Here is a 20,450-nt window from a genome sequence, read left to right on the forward strand (position 1 = left end):
TTTACGCTTCGGAGACCGCTTTACATATCGGGCTGCTAAATTATGAAAATGCTGAAACGGAGACACTTTCGGCTACAACTGATGAGTGAGTGCATTAAAGCAAGCCTTTTCGAACCAAACTTTATCTCTAAATCTCACGCAAACACCGACCAGGATGTATGTAGATGTCGTTTTTCCATAAAGCATCCATTGTGAGTTCGTCCCAGTTCGAAAATTTGACAAAGAAGCGTAAACTTGTTTCGCCTGCACTCGAATGCAATTTCAATTTAAATACGACTGTGTTGTCAGTTTGTTACGTTAACTTCGTGTTTAAACGCTGATGAATTGTGTGAATATTGCGGGAGCGAGTGTGGGGGCTTGAGGTGTGTCCATTTTTCTGACGACGGCGATTTTCACAATGAAGCCATTTTCGAGTGTTTGGAATTAGCATAAGCGAATTATTTTGAAACTCTATTGAGATGCAAAGTGCGATGGAGACCTTTAAGGTAGCTGTAAGGCATCTCTTTGTTGGAGATATTAATAAAGTTAAATGTTTAGAGGGGAAATAGCGGAACATGGCTTAAACGAATATGATTATTGTGTGCGGACCGGCGATGGAGAGATAACAATAAACAATTACTTAGAGGCGGCGTAGGTGTCGATTTGGCTTCAAACCAGAAGTTAAACGCACGGATGAAACATTAAACCGGAGTTTTAATTGCATATTTTAATATATTTAAAAATTGTTCACGAACGCAAAGTTTTTTATCATTCCGCTAATTTTGGAAAACACAAACAGCGCCGGTTTTATGTGTAGAATCATTTATTCAACTTGCATTCGAATTCAAAACACATTTGCATGTGGAATCGAATTAGCGGGCTTTTATTTCTCCGATGTTCGCTTTAACAGTTATGATTTTTGTAAACCGGAATAACTTGTGTAGTATTTGCATTTTCCGGGCGATACGCCTCAAAAATAAATCAGCTGCAAAGTAGACGTTTAACGAAACGATCCTATATTTTATGGAGGGAAGTGTCGTTAATTGTCGTGTTTTAACACTAATTAAGCGCATTTTATTACAGCCGAGTTTAGTAATTAGGCATTGCTTATTTTTTGCTTCGCAAGAAAGAGGGAAGCTTGGGGTTGGAAGTGCAGAGTTTGATAGGAATTGACGTCGTGGGGAAAGTGTTAATTAAATTTATAAATATTTAGATGTGTTTTCTAGTTAATACTGGGGCTTTTTTATTGAGTATGAATGTTTTAAAAATTAAGGGAATTACAGGTTATTTTTGCGGAAGGATATGTTTATTTGAAACTAAAAGCAGTGGGAAATATTTTGTTCAAAAATTTTACGTTTTTAAAGATTTATCATGTTCATCGAATGGTATAATAGGGAAAAAAATTCTAAAAAATTTAAAGGAGTTATTGACTTTGCAAAGGATGCTTTAATTTTGTTACATTTTAATAAAGAGAGTGTACTACCCCTACTCTCTCATAATGATGATACCATTGTAATTCCGCCACAATGTGAGTTGTTTTTCGTTTATCAAAAGTTATTGCTAACTGTATTTTCAGACCAAAAAATGGTAAAATTCCAGTCAAAATACTGAATACACGAGAAAGTGAAGTATGTTTGAAAAATTGTGTGCCTTAGTTGCAAAGATGAAGTGAACATAACATGTGTAATTTTGGGAACTCTACAGTTCTGGCTGATAGAGTTGAAAATTTGTTAAATTTATTAAAATTAACTTCGTTAAATCTAAAAGAACGAGAAACAATCGAAAATATTTGTCCTAAATACGGTGATAAATCATCGGCAACTAATTTATATAAACAATTCATTAGACTGAAGGATAATGCAAGTTCTGTTTACATGAAACCATACAAAATTCTACAAACAAAAAAATCGAAAACAAATATGTGAAATGTTAAAAGATGATATAATAGAAGAATCTAAAAATGAATTTTCGTCACCACTTGTGTTAGTTCCAAAAAAAGTTGGTAAAAATGGAGAAAAAAAAGAAGAATAGTTGTTGGTTATTAAGGGTTACTTAATCAAAAAATTGAACACGATAAATTTCCCTTACCAAATATTACACACATTTTAGATCTTAGATATTAACAGGTCGATTTAGATGTACAAAGTTGCCTTATACAATATACTACAACCCAAGGACAATTTCAAATGAAACAGTTATCAATTTGGTTAAAAACATTTGCAACTAAGCTCCGCCCCTCCGTTCACGATGAATAAAAAAATCATGGGCGGGTGGGCGGGGCTTATATTTTGTATATTTTTTCTTAATATACGAAGTCTTCTATTTCCGACAAGAAACTGAAAACATGTTTAACTTTCGTGTTGTTCAAAGAAAACTATTTGTAACTAACAAAAAGTCCCGATCTCAATTACGATGATTATTTTATTCGTTGTCAGATCAAGGGACGGAACGTAATTGCAAAATACGTATTTCTCTACAAAAATTTTTAACATGTTTTACGTTTCTTGTTGTGAAAAGAAGACTACATATATTAAGAAGAAAGAGCAAAATATAAACCCCACCCACCCACCCAGTCTCAGTTGTAATGATTTTTTGTATTCGTTGTCAGACCGAGTGGCGGAGTTTAATTGCAAAATATATATTTCCTTGCAAAATTTTACTTTTTTAAGAACATATTTCACATGGTAATTTTTTATAGAGAAATGAGGTTTTGCACCTAAGCTCCGCCCTTGGATCACCATGCATAAAAAAATCATCAAAATTGACAGGGGGTGGGTGGGCTGGGTTTATATTTTCTACATTTTTTCTAAATATACGAAGTTTGTTTTCCCAACAAGAAATTCAAAATGAATAAAAAATCGTTACAATCGAGAGGGGGTGGGTGGGCGGGGCCTATATTTCCTACATTTATTTTTCTAACAACGAAATCTTCTTTTCCCAACAAAAAACTAAAAATAGCTATCGTGTTGTTCAAAGAATATATAATAAATAAATTATATTAATAAATAATAATTAATAAATATGTAATTAAAAAAACTGCCGATCTCAATTATGATGATCTTTTTATCCGTTGTCACACCAAGGGGCGGTGCATAATTGCAAAATACATATTTCCCTACAAAAATTTTGAACATATTTTAAGTTTCTTGTTGTGAAAAAAAAAACTACGTATATTAAGAAGACAGGGTAACATAAAAGCCCCACCCACCCACCCTATCTCAATTGTAATGATTGTTTTATTCATTGTCAGACGGAGCGGCGGAGTTTTACTGCAAAATTCACACTTTTTCACAAAATTTTACTCTTTTAAGAACTTATTTCACATGATAATTTGTTGTAGAGAAATGAGGATTTTGCACCTAAGCTCCGCCCTCGGCTCACGATGCATAAAGAAATCATTACAATTGAGAGGGGGCGGGTGGGCGGGGCCTATATTTCCTACATCTATTTTTCTAATATAAGAAATTTTCTTTTCGCAACAAGAAACTAAAAATAGCTATCGTGTTGTTCAAAAAAAGTATATGTAATTAAAAAAATCCCAATCTCAATTATGACGAGTTTTTTATTCTTTGTCAGAACCAGGGGCGGTCAATCACTGCAAAATACATATTTCCTTACAAAAATGTTGAACATATTTTAAGTTTCTTGTTGTGAAAATAAAACTACGTATATTGAGACGACAGGGTTAAATATAAGCCCCACCCACCCACCCCATCTCAATTGTAATGATTTTTTTATACATTGTCAGACCGAGCGGCGGAGTTTTACTGCAAAATTCACACTTTTTCACAAAATTTTATTCTTTTAAGAACTTATTTCACATGATAATTTCTTGTAGAGAAATGAGGATTTTGCACCTAAGCTCCGCCCTCGGCTCACGATGCATAAAAAATCATTACAATTGAGAGGGGGTGGGTGGGCGGGGCTTATATTTTGTACATATTTTCTTCATATACGAAGTCTTGTTTTTCGAACAAGAAATTAAAAATGGGCCTATATTCCCTAATTTATTTTTCTAATATACGTAATCTTCTTTTCCCAACAAAAAACTAAAAATAGCTATCGTGTTATTCAAAGAAAACTATACGTAATTAAAAAAATTCTCAATCTCAATTATGATGAATTTTTTATTCGTTGTCAGACCTAACGGCGGTGTATAATTGCAAAATACATATTTCCCTACAAAAATTTTGAACATATTTTAAGTTTCTTTTTGTGAAAAGAAACTACTTATATTAAGAAAAGAGGAAAAAATATAAGCCCCACCCACCCACCCTATCTCAATTGTAATGATTGTGTTATTCATTGTCAGACGGAACGGCGGAGTTTAACTGCAAAATTCATACCTTTTTACACAATTTTACTCTTTTAAGAACTTATTTCATATGATAATTTCCTGCGGAGAAATGAGGATTTTGCACCTAAGCTCCGCCCTCGGCTCACGATGCATAAAAGGATCATCACAATCTAGAGGAGGTGGGTGGGCGGGGCGTATATTTTGTACATATTTTCTCAACAAGAAGTTAAAAATGAATGAAAATTTGTCACAATCGAGAGAGGGTGGGTGGGCGGGGCTTATATCTCGTACATTTTTTAACTTATACAGCCTGTTATTGAAAGGTACGTACAAAATAAAATCGGCAATTGGTCTCGAAGTATAGGTGCTAAAAGTTAAAAAAAGTTCAGGTAAAAGTGTTCTCCTTTTAGAGATAAAAATTATTAAAGTTTATGTCCAAATTCGTTGTACGCGTCTGATAAAAAGATCATCTTTCGTTTCCGTAGTAACATTTAGTCTTGACAAAAGTTTTATTGTTACAGTTGCTAGGATTTACTAAAATAAATTAATTTTACCTATTTATCGTTCAGTAGCGTCTAAAGACATTGGATAAGGGTTAATTTTCCCGTTATAATTTTGATAACATAAAATAAGTTTTTCCGACTTCTTAGACTTCGCGAAGAACTGTCCATTTTGTTGTACGTACCTTTCAATAACACCCTGTATACAAAATTTTCTTTCCCAATAAGAAACTAAAGGCATATTTAACTATTGTATTGTTCAAAGAAAACTATATGTAGGAAAAAAAATCCCGATTTCAATTCTAATTTATTTTTTATTCGTTGTCAAACCGAGGGGCGGAGCATAATTTATATATTTCCCTACAAAAATTTTGAACATATTTTAAGTTTCTTGTTGTGAAAAGAAAACTACGTATATTAAGAAGCCAGGGTAAAATATAAGCCCCACCCACCCTATCTCAATTGAAATGATTTTTTTTATTCATTGTCAGACCGAGCGGCAAAGTTTGACTGCAAAATCCACATTTCTATACAAAATTTTACTCTTTTAAGAACTTATTTCACGTTATAATTTTTTGTAAAGAAATGAGTATTTTGCACCTAAGTTCCTCCCTCGCCGCACGATGCATCATAAAAACATCATCACAAATGAGAGGGGGTGGGGCTTATATTTTGTCACTTTTCGTCAATATACGAAGCCTTCTTTTCCCCACAAGAAAATAAAAACATATTTAATTATTGTATTGTTCAAAGAAAACTATATGTATGTAGCTAAAAAAAATTCCGATCTCAATTGTGATTAATTTTTATTCGTTGTCAGACCGAGGGGCGGAGCATAATTGCGAAATACGTATTTCCTTACAAAAAATTTGAACTTATTTTAAGTTTCTTGTTGTGAATAAAAAAGTACGTATATTAAGAAGACAGGGTTAAATATAAGCCCCACCCACCCACCCTATCTCAATTGTAATGATTTTTTTATTCATTGTCAGACCGAGGAGCGGACTTTAACTGCAAAATTCCCACTTTTTTACAAAATTTTACTCTTTTAAGATCTGTTTCACATGATAATTTTTTGTAGAGAAATGAGGATTTTGCACCTAAGCTCCGCCCTCGGCCCACGATGCATAAAAAAATCATCACAATTGAGAGAGGGTGGGTGGGCGGGGCTTATATTTTGTACATATTTTCTTAATATACGAAGTCTTGTTTTTCCAACAAGAAATTAAAAATGAATAAAAAATCGTCACAATCGAGAGGGGGTGGGTGGGCGGGGCCTATATTTCTTATATTGATTTTTCTAATATACGAAATCTTCTTTTTCCAACAAGAAACTAAAAATAGCTATCGAGTTATTCAAAGAAAACTATATGTAATTAAAAAAATTCCCAATTTCAATTATGATGAATTTTTTATTCGTTGTCAGACCCAAGGGCGGTGTATAATTGCAAAATACATATTTCCCTACAAAAATTTTGAACATATTTTAAGTTTCTTGTTGTGAAAAGAAAACTACTTATATTAAGAAAAGAGGAAAAAATATAAGCCCCACCCACCCACCCTATCTCAATTGTAATGATTGTTTTATTCATTGTCAGACGGAACGGCGGAGTTTAACTGCAAAATTCATACCTTTTTACACAATTTTACTCTTTTAAGAACTTATTTCACATGATAATTTCCTGCGGAGAAGTGAGGATTTTGCACCTAAGCTCCGCCCTCGGCTCACGATGCATAAAAGGATCATCACAATCTAGAGGAGGTGGGTGGGCGGGGCGTATATTTTGTACATATTTTCTCAACAAGAAGTTAAAAATGAATGATAATTTGTCACAATCGAGAGAGGGTGGGTGGGCGGGGCTTATATCTCGTACATTTTTTAACTAATATACAAAATTTTCTTTCCCAATAAGAAACTAAAGGCATATTTAATTATTGTATTGTTCAAAGAAAACTATATGAAGGAAAAAAAATCCCGATTTCAATTCTGATTTATTTTTTATTCATTGTCAGACCGAGCGGCAAAGTTTGACTGCAAAATCCACATTTCTATACAAAATTTTACTGTTTTAAGAACTTATTTCACGTGATAATTTTTTGTAAAGAAATGAGTATTTTGCACCTAAGTTCCTCCCTCGCCGCACGATGCATAAAAACATCATCACAAATGAGAGGGGGTGGGGCTTATATTTTGTCACTTTTCGTCAATATACGAAGCCTTCTTTTCCCCACAAGAAACTAAAAACATATTTAATTATTGTATTGTTCAAAGAAAACTATATGTTTGTAGTTAAAAAAAATTCCGATCTCAATTGTGATTAATTTTTATTCGTTGTCAGACCTAGGAGTGGTGCAGAAATGCAAAGTACATATTTCCCTACAAAAATTTTGAACATATTTTAAGTTTCTTGTTGTGAAAAGAAAAGTACGTATATTAATAAGACAGTGTGAAATATAAGCCCCACCCACCCACCCTGTCTCAATTGTAATGATTTTTTTTATCCATTGTCAGACCGAGCGGCGGAGTTTAACTGCAAAATTCTAATTTTTTTACAAAATTTTACTCTTTTAAGAACTTTTTTCACATGATAATTTCTTGTAGAGAAATGAGGATTTTGCACCTAAGCTCTGCCCTCGGCTCACGATTCATAAAAAAATCATCACAATTGAGAGAGGGTGGGTGGGTGGGGCTAATATTTTGTACATTTTTTCTTAATATACGAAGTCTTGTTTTCCCAACAAGAAATTAAAAATGAATAAAAAATCGTCACAATCGAGAGGGGTGGGTGGGCGGGGCCTGTATTTCCTACATTTATTTTTTTAATATACGAAATTTTCTTTTCCCAACAAGAAACTAAAAATAGCTATCGTGTGGTTCAAAGAAAACTATATGTAATTAAAAATATTCCGATCTCAATTATGATGAATTTTTTATTCGTTGTCAGACCGAAGGGCGGAGCATAATTGCATAATACATATTTCCTTACAAAAATTTTGAACATATTTTAAGTTTTTTGTTGTGAAAAGTAAACTACATATATTAAGAAGACAGGGTAAAATCAAAATCTCAATTGTAACGATTTTTTTTTTATTCATTGTCAGACCGAACAGTAGAGTTTAACTGCAAAATTCACACTTTTTTACAAAATTTTACTCTTTTAAGAACTTATTTCACATGATAATTTCTTGTAGAGAAATGCGGTTTTTGCACCTAAGCTCCACCCTCGGCTCACGATGCATAAAATAATCATCACAATTGAAAGGAGTTGGGTGGGCGGGGCTTATATTTTGTACATTTTTCTTAATATACGAAGTCTTGTTTTCCCAACAAGAAATTAAAAATGAATAAAAAATCGTCACAATCGAGAGGGGTGGGTGGGCGGGACCTATATTTCCTACATTTATTTTTCTAATATACGAAAATTTTCTTTTCCCAACAAGAAACTAAAATTAGCTTTCGTGTTATTCAAAGAAAACAATATGTAATTAAAAAAGATCCCGCTCTCAATTGCGATTAATTTTTTATTCGTTGTCAAACAGAGGGGCGGGGCATAATTGCAAAATACATATTTCCTTACAAAAATTTTGGACATATTTTAAGTTTCTTGTTGTGAAAAGAAAACTACACATATTAAGAAGACAGGGTTAAATATAGGCCCCACCCACCCACCCCATCTCAATTGTATTTTTTTTTATTCACTGTCAGACCGAGCGGCGGAGTTCAACTGCAAAATTCACATTTTTTTACAAAATTTTACTCTTTTAAGAACTTATTTCACATGGTAATTTCTTGTAGAGAAAAGAGGATTTTGCACCTAAGCTCCACCCTCGGCTCACGATGCATAAAAAAAATCATCACAATTGAGAGGGGGTGGGTGGCCGGGTCTTATATTTTCTCAATGTTTTCTTAATATACGAAGTCTTGTTTTCCCAACAAGATATTAAAAATGAATAAAAAATCGTCACAATCGAGACAGGGTGGGTGGGCGGGGCCTATATTTCTTAAAATTATTTTTCTAATATACGAAATCTTCTTTTCCCAATAAGAAACTAAAAATAGCTATCGTGTTATTCAAAGAAAACCATATGTAATTAAAAAAAATCCCAAATTCAATTATGATGATTTTTTTATTCGTTGTCAGACCTAGGGGCGGTGCATAATTGAAAAATACATATTTCCCTACAAAAATTTTGAACATATTTTAAGTTTCTTGTTGTGAAAAGTAAACTACGTATATTAAGAAGACAGGGTTAAATATAAGCCCCACCCACCCACCCCATCTCAATTGTAATGATTTTTTTAATTGATTATCAGACCGAGCGGCAGATTTTAACTGCAAAATCCATATTTCTTTACAAAATTTTACTTTTTTAAGAAGATATTTCACATGGTAATTTCTTGTAAGCTCCGCCCTCGGTTCACGATGAATAAAAAAATCATCACAATTGAGAGGTTGCTTATATTTCGTTCGTTTTTTTTTGTTAATATACGAAATTTTCTTTTTGCAACAAGACACTAAAAGTATATTTAACTACCGTGTTGAAAAAAAATCCATATGTAATTTAAAAAAGTCTCGATGTCGAATTGTTTAAATTATGAAAATTGTTTTATTTATTTAGATGATTTGGTTGTATTTGGAAAAAAATTGTTGAAGGTTATTTCGAAAGCACTTCCCTCGTGCCTGAAGTACAAGTCCAACAAATCCCGCTTCATTGAAAAATTCTAAAATTTTATTTTGCGATTTTTGTTTTTTGATAAACTCTAGAAAATACACACCAGCGGCATAAATAACACCCCCCGGACATAATGTAAAATATATTTAAAATAAAAACCAACCGGAAGAAATGCTCTCAGTAATAATAACACGCTTAATTTCGAGGGTTTATGTTTATACATCGAAAGAATGTCACGCAAAAATTTGTTTCATTTCAATGCGTTTGTCTTCTCGCAATCAAACAAAACGTTCTGAATTTCACTATTATAATATTCGGTAGGTAAATTCGTAAACCACAAACACAAGAGTATATTATTTCATACAATTTTGGTAATGTTAATTATGCAAAAGAATGAGCGGACGTTATCACATTGTTTGTGGAAATGATTAGCCAAATTTTGGTTAGCGTTTCAGCATCTATATGATATTCCTAGTATACATACAAAATTTGACAACAATCGGCCCAGTAGTTATCTATCTAATAAAAATCGACACAGACAGACAGACAGACGACAGTCAGGCGGAAAAGGAAGACCATTTTTTCGTATTCCACTTCTAGGTGTATGGACTCGATTACAATACTTCCTTAGCTTTCGTTCGGGAAGAAAAAAAGAGGAAAATTAAAATCACCTATCATAATAGTAGATTTATCGAAGACGAGTAATACTAGAGAGTTGGTGAGACCTGACGTTTCATATAACGAAGGAGTACATACACTAACAAAATATAAGTCTCTTGTATTTATAGTACATTTACAAATACAATTAGGTCAACTAAGGGCATTATAATACCAATGTACGAGGTATCGATAACTTGAACATTGTATTTACTTGTGTATATACTTATGTCAACCCCGCCCACCCACCCATTTTACTTTTCTGGCGATCTGAAGTGATGATCACAAATTATAAGAAAATTAGATCACCGAAGTAAACAATAAAAAGGGAGAATTCTAAGACGGATCCCTGCAGACACCACTCGGAACACCAGCTGCATGACAAAAATTATTATTAAGAAAGGATTCCACCATTTTTTTCGAAAAATTAAAGTTGCTCAAACCGATCGAAAAAGAGATTTATTTTATCCAAAAATTTGTCAAGATCACGAATCTGCAGTTATTTTTTTAAATAATAATCATTGAAATAGCAGAGAAAATTGAAAATTCGACCTCCAGTATTGGATTATCCAGATTTTTCACAAAACAATGAATTTATCTTACAAATTGATGCACTGAGATACAAGTTTTAGCGTTAATTCGTAAAAAAATTAATAATACAGAGTTGACTGATAATGCGGATGCTAAAAAAGAACTAGCTAGTATATTTAACAGTGCAAGAGCCGGAAATCCCACTTCGCCCTCAAGAAAATTTTAATCCAATCTGTCCCTAATAACAACCCACTATCCACGCATCACCCTGATTACTCCGAAAAAACTTTCCTCATCCCTCTTACATTCCGCGAAAATATAATTATCCCGAAAAACTTCCCCCACGTGATTAAATCCGTCCCTGATTAAACTCGGGCCGTCCGTCGTGTCGGCTGAATTATCGCGACAAATACCGCATTTAGCAAAAACAAATTAATAACGTATACGTATGCCGGCACTCCCGACTGTTAGTTCTGATTGAAACGGGGTAAAGTTAATCAGTTAGACCGCAGGGGGCGTGCAACACGCTCCTTGCACAAAGGAATGTATTCCAGCCACATGCATAATCTACCGATTTTAATATCTGTGAAGTTCGCAACGCCATCGCTACGCATCTCTGAGGCTGAGTGGGGGAGGTGTTGTTTACGCCTCGCCTCCGCCGAGAAATATGCCCCGCCGAATTTTGTGAAACGGGAACCCGCTTTTTTACCAAAGTTTAATATTTCGGCGTCCCTCGGCGCTAACGAATTCGCAGTTATGTTATTTTAATTGCTGTTGTTTACAAGACACTTAAGCGGGACGTGCCCCTACCGAAATTGTTTTTAGCCGCGGTGGCGGCTAATAAAGTGCACCCCCACCACGCAATCAATATTTTCAATTTAGACTTTCAAAGATTTTCGTAATTGAGTGAAGAAGAGTCAGATGGTGGTGGTTTGAGGGAGGTTGGGGCTGGGAAATTGGCAAAAATTAGTACAGAGATTAATTGTATTAAGCGTAAGTCGGCCTGGAAAGTTTCTCTATTTTATTAAGATAAACATCTATTGCGGTTTTTGGATAAAGCATGTCTGTCCTGGATGTTTTTAGAATCCATGAAAAAAATGAATAAGATGATATTAGATTCACTGGTTCTTTGCATCTTATTTATTATTTATATTATTACAAAAATAGTTACAGATTCGTGATCTTGAGGAAATTTCTGATTAAATACGTAACCTTTTTGACTCATTTGAGCAACTTTAAATTTTAGTGAAAAAATGGTGGAGGCGCCAAATTAAATCTGCGATTTTCTTTCTTATTTCAAAGAATATGAAAAAAAAATAATTACAGAATCATGATCCTGAGATAATTTCGGATTAAATGGGCAAATTTTTCGATCTGTTTGAGCCACTTTAATTTTTAGTGAAAAAATGGTGGAGGCGCCAATTTAAATTTGCGATTTTCTTTCTTATTTCAAAGAATACGGAAAAAATAATTGCAGAATCATGATCCTGAGATAATTTTGGATTAAATGGACCCATTTTTCGATCCAAGTGAACCACTTTAATTTTTCGTAAAAAATGGTGATGCGCCGAAGTTAATTTGGTATTTTCTCGGTCATTTCAATGAATATTAAAAAAATAATTACAGATTCGTTATCTTGAGAAAATTTCGCATCAAATACGGACATTTTTCGATCGATTTAATTCATTTAACTTTCATTTTTCGTAAAAAAATAGTTGATGCGACAAAATAAATTTGAGAATTTCTCTGTTATTTCAACGATTTTTTCAAAAATAATTACAGAATTGTGATCCTGAAAATGTTGGGTATTTTCTGTATTATTTCAACGATTATTAAAAAAAAATTACACATTCGTGATCTTAAGAAAATTTTTAATTAAATAGATATCCTTTTGGAGTGTTTTGAGCAACTTTAATTTTTCGTAAAAAAATGATTTAGGTACCGAAATAAATTCGCAAATTTCTCTATTATTTCAACGATTATTTAAAAAAAAATTACAGATTGGCATTCCTTAGAAAATTTCTAATTAAATAGATATCCCTTTTAACTGATTTGAGAAACTTTAATTTTTGGTGAAAAAATGGTGGAGGCGTCGATATAAATTTGCGATTTTCTCTGTTATTTGAAAGAATATTAAAAAAATAATTACAGATTCGTTATGCTGAGAAAATTTCGCATCGAATGTGAATATTTTTCGATCAATTTAATCAATTTAATTTTAATTTTTCGCAAAAAAAATTGTGGAGGCGCCAAAAAAAATTCGCGAATTTCTCTGTTATTTCAAGCAATATTAATAATAATTATAGAATCGTGATCCTGAGAAAATTTTGGATGAAATAGGTATCTTCTTCGATGGACTCTACTAATTTCACTTATTGTAAAAATTGCGGATGCGCCGGGATACATTTGCTATTTTTCTGTATTATTTCAACGATTTAAAAAAAAATACAGATTCGTAACCCTAAGAAAATTTGTAATTAAATAGATATTCTTTTTAACTGATTTGAGCAACTTTAATTTTTGGCGAAAAAATGGTGGAGGCGCCGATATTAATTTGCGTTTTTCTCTGTTATTTCAAAGAATATTAAAAAAATTATCAAAGAATTGTGATCCTGAGAAAATTTCGAGTAAAATGGACACCTTTTTCTATGGATTTATGCAGTTTCATTTTTTTTTGTGGAAAAATGGTGGATGCGCCGGGATAAATTTGCTATTTTCTCTATTATTTTAACGATTATTTAAAAAAAAATACAGATTTGTAATCCCAAGAAAATTTATAATTAAATAGGTATCCTTTTTAACTGATTTGAGCAACTTTAATTTTTGGTGAAAAAATGGTGGAGGCGCCGATATAAATTTGCGATTTTCTATGTTATTTCAAAGAATATTAAAAAAATAATCAAAGAGTTGTGATCCTGAGAAAATTTCGAGTAAAATGGACATCTTTTTTGATGGATTTATGCAGTTTTATATTTTTGTGGAAAAAAGGTGGATGCGACGAGATAAATTTGCTATTTTCTCTATTATTTCAACGATTATTAAAAAAAAATACAGATGCGTAATCCTAAGAAAATTTCTAATTAAATAGATATCCTTTTTAGCTGATTTGAGCAACTGTAATTTTTGGTGAAAAAATGGTGGAGGCGCCGATATAAATTTGCGATTTTCTCTGTTATTTCAAAGAATGTTAAAAAAATAATCAAAGAATTGTGATCCTGAGAAAATTTCGAGTAAAATGGACATCTTTCTCGATGGATTTATGCAGTTTTATTTTTTTGTGAAAAATGGTGGATGCGCCTATATAAATTTTCGATTTCCTGTATTATTTCAACGATTATTTAAAAAAGAAAAAAGATTCGTAATCCTAAGAAAATTTTTAATTAAATAGATATTTTTTTAACTGATTTGAGCAACTTTAATTTTTGGTGAAAAAATGGTAGAGGCGCCGATAGTAATTTGCGATTTTCTCTGTTATTTTAAAGAATATTAAAAAAAATAATTAGAGAATTGTGATCCTGATAAAATTTAAAGTAAAATGGACATCTTTTGCGATGCATTTATGCAGTTTTATTTTTTTCTGGAAAAATGGTGGAGGCGCAGATATAAATTTGAGATTTTCTCTGTTATTTCAAAGAATATTAAAAAAATAATTAAAGAGTTGTGATAATGAGAAAATTTCGAGTAAAATGTACATCCTCTTCGATGGATTTATGCAGTTTTATTTTTTTGTGGAAAAATGGTGGATGCGCTGAGAGAAATTTGCTATTTTCTCTATTATTTCAACGATTATTTAAAAAAAAAGTACAGATTCGTAATCGTAAGAAAAATTCTAATTAAATCGATATCCTTTTGGACTGATTTGAACAACTTTAATTTTTCGTACAAAAATTTTGGAGACGCCGAAATAAATTCGCGAATTTCTCTGTTATTTCAGGAAATATTAAAAAAATAATTATATAATCGTGATCCTGAGAAAATTTCGGATGAAGTATATATCTCCTTAGATGTATTCTTCTAATTTTACTTTTTTGTAAAAAATGGTGGATGCGGCGAGATAAATTTTCTATTTTCTCTATTATTTCAAAGATTATTTTAAAAAAATTATAGATACGTGATCCTAAGAAAATTTCTCATTAAATAGATATCCTTTTTAACTGATTTGAGCAAACTTTAATTTTTGGTGAAAAAATGGTGGAGGCGCCGATATAAATTTGCTATTTTCTCTATTATTTTAAAAAGTTAAAAAAAATAATTAAAGAATTGTGATCCTGAGAAAATTCCGAGTAAAATGGACATCTTTTTCGATGGATTTATGAAGTTTTATTTTTTGTGGAAAAATGATGAATGCGCCGAGATAAATTTGGTATTTTCTCTATTATTTCAACGATTATTTGAAAAAAAATACAGATTCGTAATCCTAAGAAAATTTCTAATTAAATAGATACCCATTTTAACTGATTTGAGCAACTTTAATTTTTGGTGATAAAATGGTGGAGACGCAGATATAAATTTGCGATTTTCTCTGTTAATTCAAAGAATATTAAAAAAATAATCAATGAATTGTGATCCTGAAAAAATTTCGAGTAAAACGGACCTGTTTTTCGATGGATTTATGCAGTTTTATTTTTTTGTTGAAAAATGGTGGATGCGCCGAGATAAATTTGCTATTTTCTCTATTTTTTAAACAATTATTTAAAAGAAAATACAGATTCGTAATCCTAAGAAAATTTCTAATTAAATTGATATCCTTTTTAACTGATTTGAGCAACTTTAATTTTTGGTGAAAAAATGGTGGAGGCGCCGATATAAATTTGCTATTTTCTCTATTATTTTAAAAAGTTAAAAAAAATAATTAAAGAATTGTGATCCTGAGAAAATTCCGAGTAAAATGGACATCTTTTTCGATGGATTTATGCAGTTTTATTTTTTTGTGGAAAACTGGTTGATGCGCCGAGATAAATTTGCTATTTTCTCTATTATTCCAACGATTATTTAAAAAAAAATACAGATTCGTAATTCTAAGAAAATTTCTAATTGAATGGATAACCTTTTTAACTGATTTGAGCAACGTTAATTTTTGGTGAAAAAATGGTATATATTTGCGATTTTCTCTGTAATTTCAAAGAATATTAAAGAAATAATTAAAGAATTGTGACCCTGAGAAAATTTCGAGCAAAATGGACATCTTTTTCGATGGATTTATCCAGTTTTATTTTTTTGTAGAAAAAATGATGGAGGCGCCGAGATAAATTTGCTATTTTCTCTATTATATCAAGGATTATTAAAAAATAAAAATACAGATTCGTAATCCTAAGAAAATTTCTAATTAAATCGATATCCTTTTGGACTGATTTGAACAACTTTAATTTTTCGTAAAAAAATGGTGGAGGCGCCGAAATAAATCCGCGAATTTCTCTGTTATTTCAGGGAATATTAAAAAAATAATTATATAATCGTTATCCTGAGAAAATTTCGGATGAAATATATATCTCCTTAGATGTATTTTACTTTTTTGTAAAAAATGGTGGATGCGCCGAGATAAATTTTCTATTTTCTCTATTATTTCAAAGATTATTTAAAAAAAAATTACAGATACGTGATCCTAAGTAAATTTCTCATTAAATAGATATCCTTTTAAACTGATTTGAGCAACTTTAATTTTTGGTGAAAAAATGGTAGAGGCGCCGATATAAATTTGCGATTTTCTCTATTATTTCAAAGTATATTAAAAAAATGATTAGAAAATTGTAATCCTGGGAAAATTTTGAGTAAAATGAATAGCTTTTTCGATCGATTAATGCAGTTTTATTTTTTTATGGAAAAATGGTGGAGGCGCCAACATAAATTTGCGATTTTCGCTGTTATGAATATTAAAAAAATAATTACAGATTCGTTATCCTGAGAAAATTTCGCATTAATATTTTTCGATCGATTTAATTAATTTAACTTTAATTTTTGTAATTTATCTTTCATTTCAACGATTATTTCAAAAATAATTACAGAATCGTGATCATGAAAAAATTTCGGGTAAAATAGTCATCAATATAGTATCTTGTCAGACTGGGTCAAAGAAACTCAACACGCTGTATATAAAAATATGAATAAAGAATTAAAATATAAAATGTAATCTCTGCTACTAATTTTTAGACACCAATGAAAACACGAAAGTATTTCGTAAGTGAAATAACCACGAAATTATTTTCCTTGAAAGAAAACTTTTTGCGTGCTTTTAATACATTTTTTTTTTGTTTTTAACGCGTTTTTTTCCATCCCAGACGGTATAGTAGAGTCTATTAAAAGATTACAACATCTATAAATTTTTCCGGATGTACGGCGACCTCCGAAGACACAAATAAAACATTTCCCGTCTCGGCGTTAGCGAACTTCCCGTTAATTATTATATTTCGTTCCTTTAATAAAGCCTCTCGAGATCTTGCTCACAGCGCGGAAAAACGCGTGTAGTGTAAATAAACACTCGTGTAATTTTTTGTCCATCACCAATAACCTTGTTTAATTTTTCCCCAAACTTAAAAACGCGCCCCGAAATTAGCAAACTTTTATCCGCAATTTACTTTTTTCACCTTTATTTAAACCCACTTCCCATTTACCGCTGGATAATATTAAACTCCCATCTCGGATTTGCCCCCGAACTCGTGATTACCCACCAAATCGGTACGTAAACTCCTGCCGATTTTCAAAAGTAAACATTAAAACCGCAACATTTTTGCGCCAATTACCAATCAGCCCCGCTTTGACGCTTTGAAAGAACACTTTATTGGCAAAAAACTCACACGTCTGCACTCAATCTAAATACCGGATGTTAGCTTGAAAGTCGTTTTGGCTGCCAAACGGACGTTCGTCTGAAACACGTAATTCCGTTAGCTGAAAACTAGGAACGGCGATTTTTCCTGAAAGCTCGCTGATTTCTATGTAATGCTCCTTAGCGTGGGTACGCTAGATTATGATAAATCAATGTGGCGCGTCGTTATTATTTACAATCAGCGTAATAATCCGGGAGCGAACTTGAATCCGGAGTCGAATGTAGGTTGCCAATTTTAGCCAAAGCTGGCACAATTTTTATAAATATTTTTACTAGTTTGGTGTATTATCGTTGTTAATTTTTGCGGGGCGAGCTTTCCGCACCTGTTGCTTCGTGCGTCAAAGCTCCGCGATAAAAACTCCTAATTAATCAAAATTGCCCCGAACTCTCATTTTTGCCGACTAATTCTATTAAACTGTTTTCTAATTAGCTATGACTAAATATCACTTAATAAACATTCTTGAAGATTACGGTTCGTTCGAAGTTGCAAGACGAGATCAAGCTTGTAATTTGCTCGCGAACTTCTTTAATGAGTTTGAAAAGCTTTATCGTTTTTCCGTGATGCAGTCGAATTTAATTACGCATTTTTTGGATTTTTTATTGCATAAAGTTATGTGCGATGTTCGCAATTTGTATTAATTAGGGGTTAGGGCGCAAATAGCGCAACTATAAATTTCGCCCCGGTTAGCTAACGAATAAATATTTTAGATAAGCTAAGAATTAATTGGCTCTGAAAGCAGCTGATGCATGAAACGGTTTATTAAACGATAATTTACATAAATTAGTCTTTTTGAGACACTCTGAAAACTCCTACTAACAACGCGAATTACCTGAAAGCTTTTTCCGAAATGGGTTCTGGTAAAAAAAATCGCTTTCGTCGCGGTTGGTAAATAATCTAACATAATTAAATTCGAGATGAAAGTCAGGAGGAATTGAAATTGAAATATCGGAAACGGGTTTTTTATTAATTTTTAAAACACATTAACGTATTTATTCTATTGATTGCTCGAGCAACATTGATACTCATTTTCAGAATCGAATCGTACATTGAGTTCCTACGGTTTCGTTTTCACGAATTAATTTCGGCCAGCTCAGACTGAATATCAATGAACGATTTTGACGTAATTATATTGTGGATTAAATTTTGTACATTTTACTAAATTATATCAACTTTTTGAAGCAATTTTAAATTCGTAACGAGTTGAAATTACGGCTTCATATCGATTTTTAAACGTACATATTTTAAGATCAAAGTTTCGAGCAAATCAAAGTGTAATGGAAACGACTGCATAAATATTTGCAATGCAGTTTTAGGAAAATTGAAATTTTATTCAAATTTACTTTATTTATATACCAAACATGCTGAATTTTTCGTGTAATTTTTTGAATTAAGAAAGTTATCTGATAAAAGCAGTAAAAGTGAGTTTATTTTACAACGTTAGTAATTACCTCAGTTTGTTGGAATTAATAATACTAAAACCGTCTGTTTTTGTTAATAAATTCAGCCCGATACACTTTTAATCCCTGTTTCTTTTCTATTCATTTATCGCAAAATCGATACAATGACGCATAATACCTAGGAAAAATCCATTTAATCGGTGCTATTGTAAGTTCCGCTGCACTGAAAAAATAATCCTTGCATCGATAAAGTTCTAACCGTGGATGCTGCTCACAGTGCAGCCATTTCCAATCTGTCGAAAAATTCGTGCAGACTTTTGCTCCATTTTTTCGAATTAACTTAAACCAAAGCAAATTAAATAAGACGAAAATAATGGAGGCATTTAAAATTAATGGAACAATCGAACAGGCAAAATTTGCTTACCATCTGTGCGCGAAATCCACACGGAAACAGTATTTTGGGAGGAAAAATTTAATTATCAACGTGGATGCGTGCGTTAACATGGAGAAAGGTATTTTTGTTTTGTGGTATTGACTTTTCCGGTTGGGAGGTTCTTTGTTGCAGTTTGGTAAGTCCGGAACTGGACGGCTTCGGCGGCAATCCAAGCCATAATAATTTACAACTATTAAGTACAGGATCGATTTTCTTTGTTACAAGACAGCTGCTTCATTCAAAATTTAGTGATCGAACTAGGCTTCGTGGAAGATTGTTGTTTCAATAAGCAAAGAGTGATCTAAATTTAAGGAATCGAAATTAATTAGAGTGCTGCACAGTGGTAAACAAACATTGGGTCCTAGTTTTTTTGGCTTTAAATTTCATTTATTTTTAATGTTCTTATCTTATTCATGAAATAATAAGATAATTGTATGCAATTATTATTATTATGAAAAAATCTGGTCAAGAAAGAATCTCAGCGAAGATGTCTAGGTTGTGTTATAATAATAAGTGTCTAGATTATATACTTATAAAATTTAGAATAGGAGCGCAGCAAGCACATTCATGTTGCTGGCGTTTCTCCGAGATGATTTTTTGAGTTTACTTCAAAAACAAGAAAAAAGTGATCCTAAAGATTCTTTAAAATTACTTCAAAAACATGACAAAAAGGATCCCGAGATTTTTTTTAACTACGTCAAAAAAAAGGACACAAGAGCTTCTTGAGATACTTTTAAATTTACTTCAAATACACTACACAAATTGTTCCCTTGAGATTACCTCAAAAAGAGTCACCAGGATACCCGAGATTTTTTGAGATTACTTCAAAAACAAGACACATGAGAACCCCGATTTTCTTTAAACTTACTTCAAATACAAGACATACGGGAGTTCCGAAATTCTTTAAAATTACTTCAAAAAGAAGAAAACATTGGTCCTCAAGTTTTTTTAAAATTGCTTCAAAAACAAGACACAAGTGGTCACTCCCGATTATTTGAAGTTACCTCAAAACCAGGACACAAAATTACCCCGAGATACTTTAAATTATTTCAAAAACAAGAGAGACGAGAGTCCCGAAATTCTTCAAAATTACTTCAAAAACATGACACAAATCGTTCGAGATTTTTTGAGATTACTTAAAAAATAAAAAACATGAGAACC

At 32.0% G+C, this 20,450-nt stretch overlaps 1 protein-coding gene across 1 annotated transcript in view; it reads right to left on the reverse strand.

Annotated features, from left to right (window-relative positions):
• Window positions 1-20,450, reverse strand: part of LOC135143731 (neuropeptide CCHamide-2-like) — a 35,509-nt gene that overhangs the window by 7,499 nt on the left and 7,560 nt on the right. The window lies entirely within an intron of this gene.

Source organism: Zophobas morio, unplaced genomic scaffold (assembly GCF_036711695.1).
Source record: "Zophobas morio isolate AGI-343-1 ecotype UQ-CSIRO unplaced genomic scaffold, CSIRO_AGI_Zmor_V1 ptg000074l, whole genome shotgun sequence".
NCBI lineage: Eukaryota > Metazoa > Arthropoda > Insecta > Coleoptera > Tenebrionidae > Zophobas > Zophobas morio.